The 11790-nt window shown below is 36.5% G+C and overlaps 1 non-coding gene across 1 annotated transcript; it reads left to right on the top strand.

Annotated features, from left to right (window-relative positions):
• The first annotated feature begins 10913 nt into the window (after positions 1–10913).
• On the top strand, positions 10914–10986 carry TRNAR-UCU (transfer RNA arginine (anticodon UCU)). The gene has a single exon. It is a non-coding gene; the product is annotated as a tRNA-Arg (tRNA).
• Positions 10987–11790: the final 804 nt, after the last annotated feature.

Raw genomic sequence — 11790 nt, forward strand, 5'->3', positions numbered from 1 at the left:
TGGGGCAGCTTACTGCACCTCTTCTGAATTTTAGACAATGGGAAGGGAAAAGTGAAAAGGTAAAATTTAGGCAGGAGGTTCTGTCTTAAATAAGATGATAAAGAAATTGCTTATGCAACTTCTCTATTTCAATCGATTAAAACTTAGTCATAAAGTAAACATAGCTGCAAAGGAGCATGGACTAAGTTAAAATCTGGAAAGTGTTTCTTTTAATGAAAGAAGATAAGGAGAATGGATACTGTCGAAGTTCCATGGATACTGTTCAGTCCATCAAAGGGCACTGAATTTCTGTTTGGGCCTGATTTGGAGAAGATACTCTCAGAAAGGACTAGAGACAGAATAAAGTGTGAAATGTGTAGTGAAAACTTTCCTTCTTTAAGAAAATTTAGGGAGAGGAGTACTCTAAAGAGACCAAATGGAAAACCTGAATGGAGTGGGAGAGCTTTATTGCCTTAATAAAAATGACCCTCTCATGGTTCAAGTGTTAGACAAAGTGATATGGCACCTTCCATCAGTCAACAATCGTTTAATATTGGCTGAAAATACATACTCTGTTCAGGCTGAAAACACATTTGTTCAGACTGAAAAAGACGAACCCTCCAAGAGTTGACATTTCATTGAATGAACATATATTAAAAACACATATTTTGAAAAATTTTTAGAAATTAATTTCCAAAACTTCTCTTTCACTTTCCTTTCATTCTGTTTAATTACCAATTTCTTTTTCTTTGTGCAATTGCCCTTATAGCTTAAGAAAAATCATCAAAAGTGTTCATCTGAATCTGTAAGTTATATGTTTTTCTACCATTTCTACCCATTAATTACTTTATTCCATATAAGCTATTCTGGTGCACTCTTCTGAAGAAATGCTCCCAAGTTGTTCTGGGATTCAGTGTGAAGACAGAAGCTCCATAAATGATGGCAGACTACTGGCAAAATTATTTACTTCCTGGAAAGCAAGCAATTTTATTGCAAATCATTTTATGCTACTCCCTTCTCACCTCATCATTTAGAAAATAATGTCAAAGTTACATTCAACACTATGCCAACACATATATATGGAATCTAAGGGAAAAAAAAAAAAGGTCATGAAGAACCTAGGGGCAAGATCGGAATAAAGACACAGACCTACTAGAGAATGGCCTTGAGGATATGGGGAGGGGGAAGGGCAAGCTGTGACAAAGTGAGAGAGTGGCATGGACATATATACACTACGAAACATAAAATAGATAGCTAGTGGGAAGCAGCCGCATAGCACAGGGAGATCAGCTCAGTGCTTTGTGACCACCTAGAGGGGTGGGATAGGGAGGGTGGGAGGGAGGGAGACACAAGAGGCAAGAGATATGGGAACATATATATATGTATTCACTTTGTTATAAAGCAGAAACTAATACACCATTGTAAAGCAATTATACTACAATAAAGATGTTAAAAAAATTACATTCAAATTACTTTAGATACACAAATTTATCAAAGCAACATTTATTCTACCACATACCCTATTTTCTGTTCATTCTTGTTACCAATGGACCAGAATTCTCACTTTACATTACCTCTCAAAGAAACAAAACACTTCCTGTTATACCCTGTGTAGAATCTGTGGTTGGTATTTATTACATCTTTACCATTATGTGATAACAAAGATGTGTGTGTGTGTGTTTGTTTATATACCTGTGAAGGTTTACAAATACATAGAAAGTTTCTGAGAACATAAAAAGACTGGAAGCTATTGAGTTAAATAAATAACATTTTGTTCCATTTTAATGTTTAATCATGTAAGTGCATTTCTTTATCATTATAAATTTAATAATAAAAGTAACTTAAAACTAAAATAAGTTTACAATAAAACCTGTAAAATAAGCATATATATTTCATTTAACAATCATGAGTTTGTGTACAGATTAATGAAATAAATACCATCTGGTGAACCTGTTTAGTTAACACTATATGACTACAACATAGCAGTTTTGATGATATCAGTTTTGAGAAAATAGTGCTCTTTCATGTTCTATTTGTGGGCAATGACAAATAACTAGATACTTTGCTTTTCACCTATTTATCATTATATAGAGAGTGAACAATATGAGTTCTCAAGATTTGAGGAAAATATCAGCTTTTACCAGGTAATTTTAAGTCCATAAGCCTACATTGACTGACTACTATGTTTTAAGTATGGTGGTACTTGTAGGATATATAAAAAGAAGAAATTCATTAGTGTAGGGCGCGGTCAGCTAACTGCTACGCGGCAGGAAGCTGAAATAAGCTGAGTCATCCTTCCTGTGGCCACTGCGCTTGCGCTAAGTATACTAATGAGGTTTTAAAGCAGCGACCTATCCGATGCTGGCTCACAAGTCGCACCACCGGCGAAAGCCAATCACAGAGCGACACATGTTCTTAATCCCTATATAAGCAGACTGCTCTAGGATTGCGGGGTCTTCCTTCCATCTTTCTTCAACCAAGCTGCGCTCCAATAAAGTGTGATACGAGAAGAATCTTGCGTGTGGCGGCTCGTTATTCTGCCGGTCAGAAACGGCTCGCCGCACATTAGTGTCTGTTTGCAGGTAGAACATAATATATGTATGATATGTACATGGTTATTAAGCAGAATAATATTATTTATGCTGTTAGTTATATAAAATTAGTTTTAGAAAACAGAGGAGAGATGACACTGACCTTGAGGATCTAGGAATTTATAAATCATGATATAAGCTTTGAAGAGTACGGACAATTTAAAAATTAGAAATGTAAAGAGAAGTGATGCTAGCAGAGGTGATGCTAGCAGAGAACAGAGGTGGCATAAGTCCCTCCTTTTTGCTTCACCCCACCCCCAACACCTAAAATTTGGCTTGCATCCACAAACAAAAGTGCCTCTATGGGAGTGGTGGGATCCAACATGCTAACAACACATGAGGAGTCTAACCCAGGGGTCTCCAACCCCCGGGCTGTGGACTGGTACCGGTCTGCAGCCTGTTAGGAACCAGGCCACAGAGCAGGAGGTGAGTGGTGGGTGAGTGAGTGAAGCTTCATCTGCTGCTCCCCATTGCTCCCCATCACTCGCATTACCACCTGAACCATCCACCACTGCCCCCCCCGCCACCTGGTCCGTGGAAGAATTGTCTTCCACAAAACCAGTCCCTGGTGCCAAAAAGGTTGGGGACCACTGGTCTAACCCACCTGTGCATCGGGAAATAGGCAGACAGATCTTGGACCAGACTGTGGAACTAGCAGGAGCCTGTTAACTGATTCAGATTCTCTTGCCTCTGGCGTGTGAGCACCTGGAAAACACTTCCTTGGGAAGCTACCCATGGATGACAGAGACCTTGTAGAAGTCAAGATTTCCAGAGGAGAAGTTTCAGTACTCAGTGGAGAAAACAAAACAAAACAAGTTTGGAGACATTGGAGTGGGCAAAGAAACTTTGACGGCCATCTTCCCTCTCCTCAAGGTGGTACAACTTAGAGCTAGATGAGGCCCATGATCTCTCCCATGGGGTAAAGAGAGAAAGTGAATGAATGCTGGAACTCCCCATCTGTGTGGGATGCTGCTAAAGAAATCAATTTCTATCCTTCTGTGCCCAGAGTATTAAAGCAGGAAATCCATGACTTGGGGGAAGAAAGACATCAGGAAAGAAGCCAATGAGAATATCAGAGGGCATTAAAGGGATGCTGTCCCTGTTGTATTTTGGGCTCTAGCAATAAGCATACTCACAGTCTGCTAGGAAAACCTTAACCTAAAGATCTCCCAAATTGGCCTGCAACACCACCAATTCCCTGTTGCTAATTCCACATCTCCCTCCAATCTTTAGGTAGCTCCCTGTGCATGATCCCAAGGGTGTTCATGAAAGCAAGCTCAGGTAGACAGGGAGCCTGTGCAGAAAACAGGCCAGGGGTTTCAGGTAGGTAAAGGAGAAACCACAATCTTGAGCTTTATCGCCACCAACAGGAAAAAAAATAGGCTTCCAGCAGCAGGCCTGGTGAGTTCTAAGAACTAGAGAAAACATACAAGCTTAAGAATTTTGCCACAAGAGAGAAAAAGAAGTATAGAACCAACATATTCATACAAGGCCAGAGGAAGTCCCAGAATATATAGCAGAACCAAAAAAAGTATCTCTCACCTGAAGGCAGCTAGTAAAGACTGGGGGAGGTGGCTGCTATTTCAAATGTGGAAACAGAAACACAAAGCTCCAAGGAACATGAAGAATCAAGGACCCATGCCATCACAAGAAAATCACAATATTCCTCCAGTAACCAAAGCCAGTGACACAGAGATTTGTGACTTACCCATAAAGAATTCAAAAAAACTTTTTGGGAAAATTCAGTGAGCTACAAGAAAACACTGAAAGACAATTCAACAAAATCAGGAAAACAACATGAATAAAATGAGAAATTTAACAAAGATAGATATCATTAAAAAATAACCAAACAGAAATTTTGGAGCTGAAGAAGTCAATGAGTGAAATGAAGAATGCAATACAGAGCATCAACAGCAGAATAGATCATGTAGAAGAAAGAATCAGTGAGTTAGAGGATAAGAACTTTGAAATAATGCAAACTCAGAAGAACAAATAAAAAAGAATAAAACAGAGTAAAGAAAGCCTGTGTGATCTATGGGATACCATCAAAAGGACCAATCTGAATCACTGGAATTCCAGAAGAAGAAAAGTTGGAGAAGGAAGCTAAAAGTGTATTGAAAGAAATGATAGCTGAGTACCAAAGTGGGGAGAGACTTGGACATCCAAGTTCATGAAATTAACAGATCACCTCATTTTTTCAATCCAAAATGACCTTTTCCAAGGCACAGTATAATAAGATAATAAAAAAAAAAAAGAAAAAGAGAGAATCTTAAAAGCAGCAAAATAAAAACTACAAAAGGAATCCCCATTAGGCTATTAGCAGATTTGTCAGCAGAAACTTTATGGGCCAGGAGAGAGAGGGATGATATATTCAAAATGATGAAAGAAAAATACTGTCAGCCAATAATACTCTATCTGGCAAAATTATCCTTCAGAAATTGAGATCTTTTAAGACTTTCCAAGACAAACAGAAGCCATGGGAGTCCATTACCACTAGACTTGCTTTACAAAAAATGCTGAAAGTTTTTCAAGCTAAAATGAAAAGACACTAATTAGTAACACGAAAACAAAAATTTACAACACACTGGTAAAGGTAAATATATAGTCATATTCAGAAAACTAATTTTGCAATATGATGGCGCATTAACCTCTTCCCTATAGTGTAAAGATTAAAGGTAAAGACTACTAAAAATAACTATCCCTATTAGTACTTGTTCAAAAATACCCAATATAAACAGAAGTAAATTGTAACAACAAAAACATAAAAGCGGGGGGCATAAAGAGTCGGGTTTTTCTATGTGAATGAAGTTAAGTTGCTCTCAGTATAAAATAGACTCAAATCAGTAAGATGTTTTATGTAAGCCTCATGGTAATTACAAAACAAAAACCTATAGAAGATTCACAAAATATAAAGGGAAGAGAATCAAACATACCACCATCAAAATATCACCAATCTGCTAAGGTAGGCAGCAAGAGAGAAAGAAAGGAAAAGTGGAACAACAAAGTAGCCAGGAAGCAATTAATAAGATCCCATTAGTAAGTCCTTTCCTATTAATAATTACTCAAAATGTAAATGGATTGAATTCTCCAGTCAAAAAACACAGATGGATGCTTAAAAAAAAATGACTCAATTATACACTGCCTACAAGGGACTCACTTCAGCTTTAAGGATACAAATATGTTCAAAGGGAAGAGATGGAATAAAGATATTCCACACAGGTGGAAACAAAAAGAGAACAGTGGTAATAATACTTATAACAGATAAAATAGATTTTAAGCCCCAAAATAATAATAAGGCAAAAAAGGTCACTGTATACTTATAAAGAAGTCAGCTCATTAAGAAGGTATAACAATTGTAAATATGTATGGACCCAACATTAGACAACTTAAATATATTAAGCAAGTTCAAACAGATCTGAATGGAGAAGTAGACAACAGCACAATATTAGTAGGGGACTTCATTACCCCACTTTCTAATAGATTGCCCAGTTAAAAAATCAACACAGAAACTTTGGACTTGAACCATACTTTAGAGCAAATTGACCTAACAGACATATATAAAACATTCCATCCAACAGCAGCAGAATATACATTCTTCTCAAGTGCACATGGAACATTCTCCACGATAAATCATATGACAGGCCACAAAATAGTCTTAGAAAACTTAAAAACATTCAAATCATACCACGTATCTATTCTGACTACAATGGTATGAAATTAGAAATAAACAACAAGAGGAAAGATGGAAAATTTACAAACATGTGAAAACTAAACCACACAGTCCTGAGTAATGTAGAAATCAAAAGGAAAAAAAATTTAGATATTAAAACAAATGAAAATGGAAACACAACATACCAAAACCTATAGGATGCTGCAGAAGCAATAAAGAAAGATTTCAAATAGACAACCTACAATTACACTTTAAGAAACTAGAAGAAAAACAAACTAATGCCAAAGTTAACAGAAGAAATGAAATGACAAAGATTAAAGTGGAAATAATAAAATAGAGACCAGAAAAACAAAAGATCAAAAAAACTAAGTGCTATTTTTTTGAGAAGGTAAACAATAGTGACAAACCTTTAGCTAGCCTAAGAAAAACAGAAAGGAATCAAACCAATAAAATCAGAAATGAAAGAGGAGGCATTATAACTGATAGCACAGAAATACTAGGATCATAAAAGATTACTATGAACAATCATATGGCAACAAAATGGGTAACGTAAAAGAAATGAATGTATTTCTAGAAACCTAGAACTTACCAAAACTGAAGCATGAAGAAATGAAGATTCTGAGTAGACCAATAATAAGTAAGGGATTGAGTTAGTAATCAAAAGCTTCCCAACACAGAAAAGCCCAGGACCAGATGGCTTAACTGGTGAATTTACCAAACATTTAAAAAAAATTACACCAATCCTTCTCAAAAATCTTCCAAATTATTGAAGAGGAGGGAGAACTCTTGAACTCATCTTACAAGGCCAATATCACCCTCATACCAAAGCCAGATAAAGACACTACAGGAAAAGAAAACCCTAATCTGATAACCCTGGTGCATATAAATGCAAAATATTAGCAAACTAAGTTCAACAGCACATTAAAAGGATTATACATCATGACCAAGTGGGATTTAACCTTGGGATGCAAGGGATAAATCTTACACAACATATGCAAATCAATAAATGTGGTGCACCAAATTAATGGAATGAAAGACGAAAATCGTATCATCTCAGATACAGAAAGAGCATTTGACAATAAACAACATCCTTTTGTCATAAAAACCCTCAACACCTTGGGTATAGAAGAAACACACCTCTACATAATAAAGGCCATATACTACAAACCCACAGCTAACACAATACTCAGTGATGAAAGATTGAACACTTTTCCACTAAGATCAGAAAAAAGAAAACAGTGCTACCTCTCACCACTGTAATTCAACCTAGTACTGAAAGTCCTATCTACAGCAGTCAGGCAAGATAAATAGTTAAAGGCAAACAAATTGGAGCGGAAGTAAAATTGTCTTCTTTGCAGATGATATGATTTTAGAAAATCCTAAACACTCAACCAAAACACTGTTGGAATTCATCAATGATTTCAGTAAAGTTCCAGGATATGAAATCAATGTAGAGAAATTATTTGTGTTTCTACACACTAACAACAAAATATCTGAAAAATAAATAACAAAAATCCTATTTAAAATAGAATAAAAAATTCTTAGGAATAAATTTAACCAAGGAAGTGAAAGATCTGTCCACTGAAAACTACAAGACTTTGATAAAAAGAAATTGAAAAGGATGCAAACAAATGAAAGACACAAACAGAGGAATAAATATCCCATGTTCTTGGAGGCATCACACGTTCTGATTTCAAACTACACTACAAAGCTATAGTAATCAAAATAGTATGGTATTGGCATGAGAAGAGACACATAAATCAATGAAACAGAATGAAGAACCCAGAAATAAACTCTTGCATATACTATCAACTAATATTTGACCAGGGAGCCAAGAATATTCAATGAACAAAGAATAGGGGCTTCCCTGGTGGCGCAGTGGTTGAGAGTCCGCCTGCTGATACAGGGGACACGGGTTCGTGCCCCAGTCCGGGAAGATCCCACATGCCACGGAGCGGCTGGGCCCATGAGCCATGGCTGCTGAGCCTGTGAGTCCCGAGCCTATGCTCCACAGCGGGAGAGGCCACAACAGTGAGAGGCCTGCGTACCGAAAAAAAAAAACAACAACAAGAAAGAATAGTGTCTTCAATAAATGGTGCTAAGAAATTGGGCTAACCACATGCAAAATAAATGATATTAGACCCCTATCTTATACCAGTTTCAAAAATGGGTTAAACATAAGACATGAAACCACAAATATATATAATGGAATATTATTCAGCTACAAGAAAGAAGAAAATCCTGCCATTTGTGACAACATGGTTGGACCTTGAGGGCATAATGCCTAGTGAGGTAAGTCAGACATAGAAAGACATATATTGTATGATATCACTTATATGTGGAATCTAAAAAAGCTAAACTCATATAAACACAAAGTAAAGTATTGTTACTAGGAGCTTGGAGATGGGGGAATTGAAGAGTTGTTGGCCAAAGGTTATAAAACTTGCAGTTAGAAGATAAATATATTTTGGGGATCTTGTGCATAACATTGTGATTATAGTTAGCAATACTGCCTTATATACTTGGAAATTGCTAAGAGACTAGATTTTAAATATTTTCACAACTTAAAAGAAATGATAATTATGTGAACTGATTGAGGTCTTAGCTAATGCTACAATGGTAATTTGCATTGTAATATATATGTTGATCAAATCATTACATTGAACACCTTAAACTTAAACATTACATGTCAATTATGTCTCAATTTAAAATGAAAAAATAGCTGCTTAGGTTTAGAAGGTAAAAGCATATTCAGGGATCAGTAAAAAACCTGACTCTAACGTGTGGATAGTGTGCCCCAACACGGACACCTCCACAAAGACTGGGGTATTTACTGATCCCAGGCATTTCAGGAAACCTTCATCTAATCAGTAGCTGACCACTTAGCTGTGCAAAGGAGTGAGGTGGAATTGGAGACAAGAGTGAAGATTTTTAAAATACTGGAAGGACAAATCATAAAGAATTAAAATTGCCATGTTAAGGAATTTAGATATTGCTTCAAAGTTTACTGCAGAATATGTACTGGAAGAACATCTCCAGCACAATGTTTGAGAACATATTGATAATAGTGCAGTTAGTTATAGGAAGACAGGACTTATTCCAAATATATAAGTAATGTGAAAATAAAGTAAGAATAAAAATGTTCATAAGTTTCTATCCTTAAGAGAAGTGACGTGATCAACTGGCATAGGGAAAAGAAGAAAGCATATTTGAGAAGAAGACACTTGGCTTTGGGTCCCTAGTGGACCTCTATTGGAAAAATGTTCAGCAGGCAGTTAGTAACTCAGCATATGGATCTCTGGAGAATATTTGGAATTATGGATGTATGTAGGGGAAATAAAGTTATGGAATTAGATGAGTTCTCCATGCCTAGGATGTAGAGCTGTCATTATTCAATACGTGTTTAACATTCTACAATGTGATAGTAAGTATGATAGGAAGTGAGGATACAGTGGTGAACAAAGCAGATGTAATGGCCCTAGTGGAACTTACTGCCTAGCTGGGCAGACAGCAGTAGGCAAAGAATTATACAAATATTCAGATACATACACTATGATAAGGTCCATCAAATAAATTCTCAGATCTACGGTAGCATAAAGTATTGTCTGAAGTTGATCTGGAAGCTCAAAGTAGGCTTCCTTGAGGAAATGGCCTCTGCACTGAGACTTGTAGTAGGATGAGAGAAATTAACCAGGCAAAGAGTGGTTCCTAACGAAACATGAAAAAGTTATGATGTGTTTTATTTTTTAATTTCTTTTCTAAATGTTTGTTTACTTAGTTATTTTTATCAGAGTGATACATTTAAAAAGTCAAATATCACTGAAAAAGTAATACATTGAGGTAACTGTTGAACATTGTGACTTCCTAAGTTTGGGCAAACAAGAGGCTAAGCAAAAGCTCACAAAGGAAAAAAAAAAATCTGGAGAATGAGATGTTTGCAGGGACTTTGAAAACCTCAAACATACTTCTGGGAATCTAGAAGACAAAGCATATATATGTGCATATTCTGTGTGCATGCCCAGGACTGTGTGTGTGTTCAAGAAATAATCAGGGCTATATGATTTCACCTCTGAATAATCTTGAGGTTCTGCATAAGAAGGAAGTGAAGGCTAAGGCAGAGCTGTAAACCTCATGGCTGAGTGTGGATAGTGTGCCCCAACACGGACACCTCCACAAAGACTGGGGTACTTACTGGTCCCAGGCATTTTAGGAAACCTTCATCTAATCAGTAGCTGACCACTATGTGACTAAGCAGAGACTTCAGTGACCACACATGGCAAAGGATACAGACATAAAAGACTTAGTTTGCAAAAATCACTAAACAAACAACTTTACAGTAATTTTGTTGTTCCTTTTATTTTTCCTGTACATTGAAAAAAAATCTCAATATTATCCAAGTTGCTTTTTTCTTTTTAAATTTTTTTTAAGCTCTCTTTTTCATGATTGAGGTTTTCCTCATATTTCCTATTACCCATGGCCATTCATCATATTAAAGATTAAGACACTGAAAGCTACTTGGAAGTTCTGTATGTGTGAGAAAAGCCTGCTGACTGACCAGTCAGCTTGGCAGAAGAATGCTAAGCACTCAGAGAGGTTAGAAGAGTAGAGAGCCATGGCATTTTTTCCAAGACCACAAGGGAAGAGCATTCCTAGAAGAAGATGGTCTAGGGACTTCCCTGGAAGTCCAGTGGTTAAGACTCTGCACTTCTACTGCAGGGGGCACAGGTTCGATCCCTGGTTGGGGAATTAAGAGCCTGTGCAGCCAAAAAAAAAAAAAAAAAAAAAGAAATTAAAAAAAAAAGAAGATGGTCTAGAACGGAAAATGCAGCAGAGAGTAAAAAAAGGCAAGAACTTACCAGAGGCTATTGGATTTGACAAAGAAGAGCCTGTTGAGAAAGGAATTTGGCTGTTGAGAAAGGAATTTCAATAGAATGTTAGAGGTGTAAAAAGAATGTCAGAGAATCAGTGAGAGGGTCAGTGGGTGGAGATAGTTTTTCAGGAAATCTGATTTTATAAAAGAGAGAATGAAGATGGATCATTGTTTGAAGAGAAGCCAGCTTTGGTGTGTTTGTTTTGGGCTGTCAATGTTAAAATTAAGCAAACCCAAAAGAAACAAGTCAGTCATCATTAAACATTTTCACTCACCAAACTCCTGCCAGAGTTATGCACAAAATAGTTTTAGAAGTTTTAATTTCATCTCTAATGCTTTTTAAAAATCTTTTGATTCATGTGCTGATCTATGACATTATCCAGAGACAGACACAGGAAGAAGGAAGAAAATGCAAAGACCTAAGTCATTCACAGTTTAGAACATTTGACCCTGAAAACTTGTATCAGGGTTTAAGAACATTAAAAAGGGACCATGGACATCTTTTCTTAGGAGTAAAGTTACCTGAAATAAAGTTACACAATGTTGGGATTCATATCTGAACAGGATAAAGATATATTCCCTCCCTCCCTCCCTTCCTTCCTTCTTCCAATAATATAATAAATAGGCTTAAAACAAGTAAATATGCTAAATTGAATGATACGTTATCTATCTATCTATCT

This window comes from Delphinus delphis, chromosome 11 (genome assembly GCF_949987515.2).
Source record: "Delphinus delphis chromosome 11, mDelDel1.2, whole genome shotgun sequence".
NCBI classification, from domain to species: domain Eukaryota; kingdom Metazoa; phylum Chordata; class Mammalia; order Artiodactyla; family Delphinidae; genus Delphinus; species Delphinus delphis.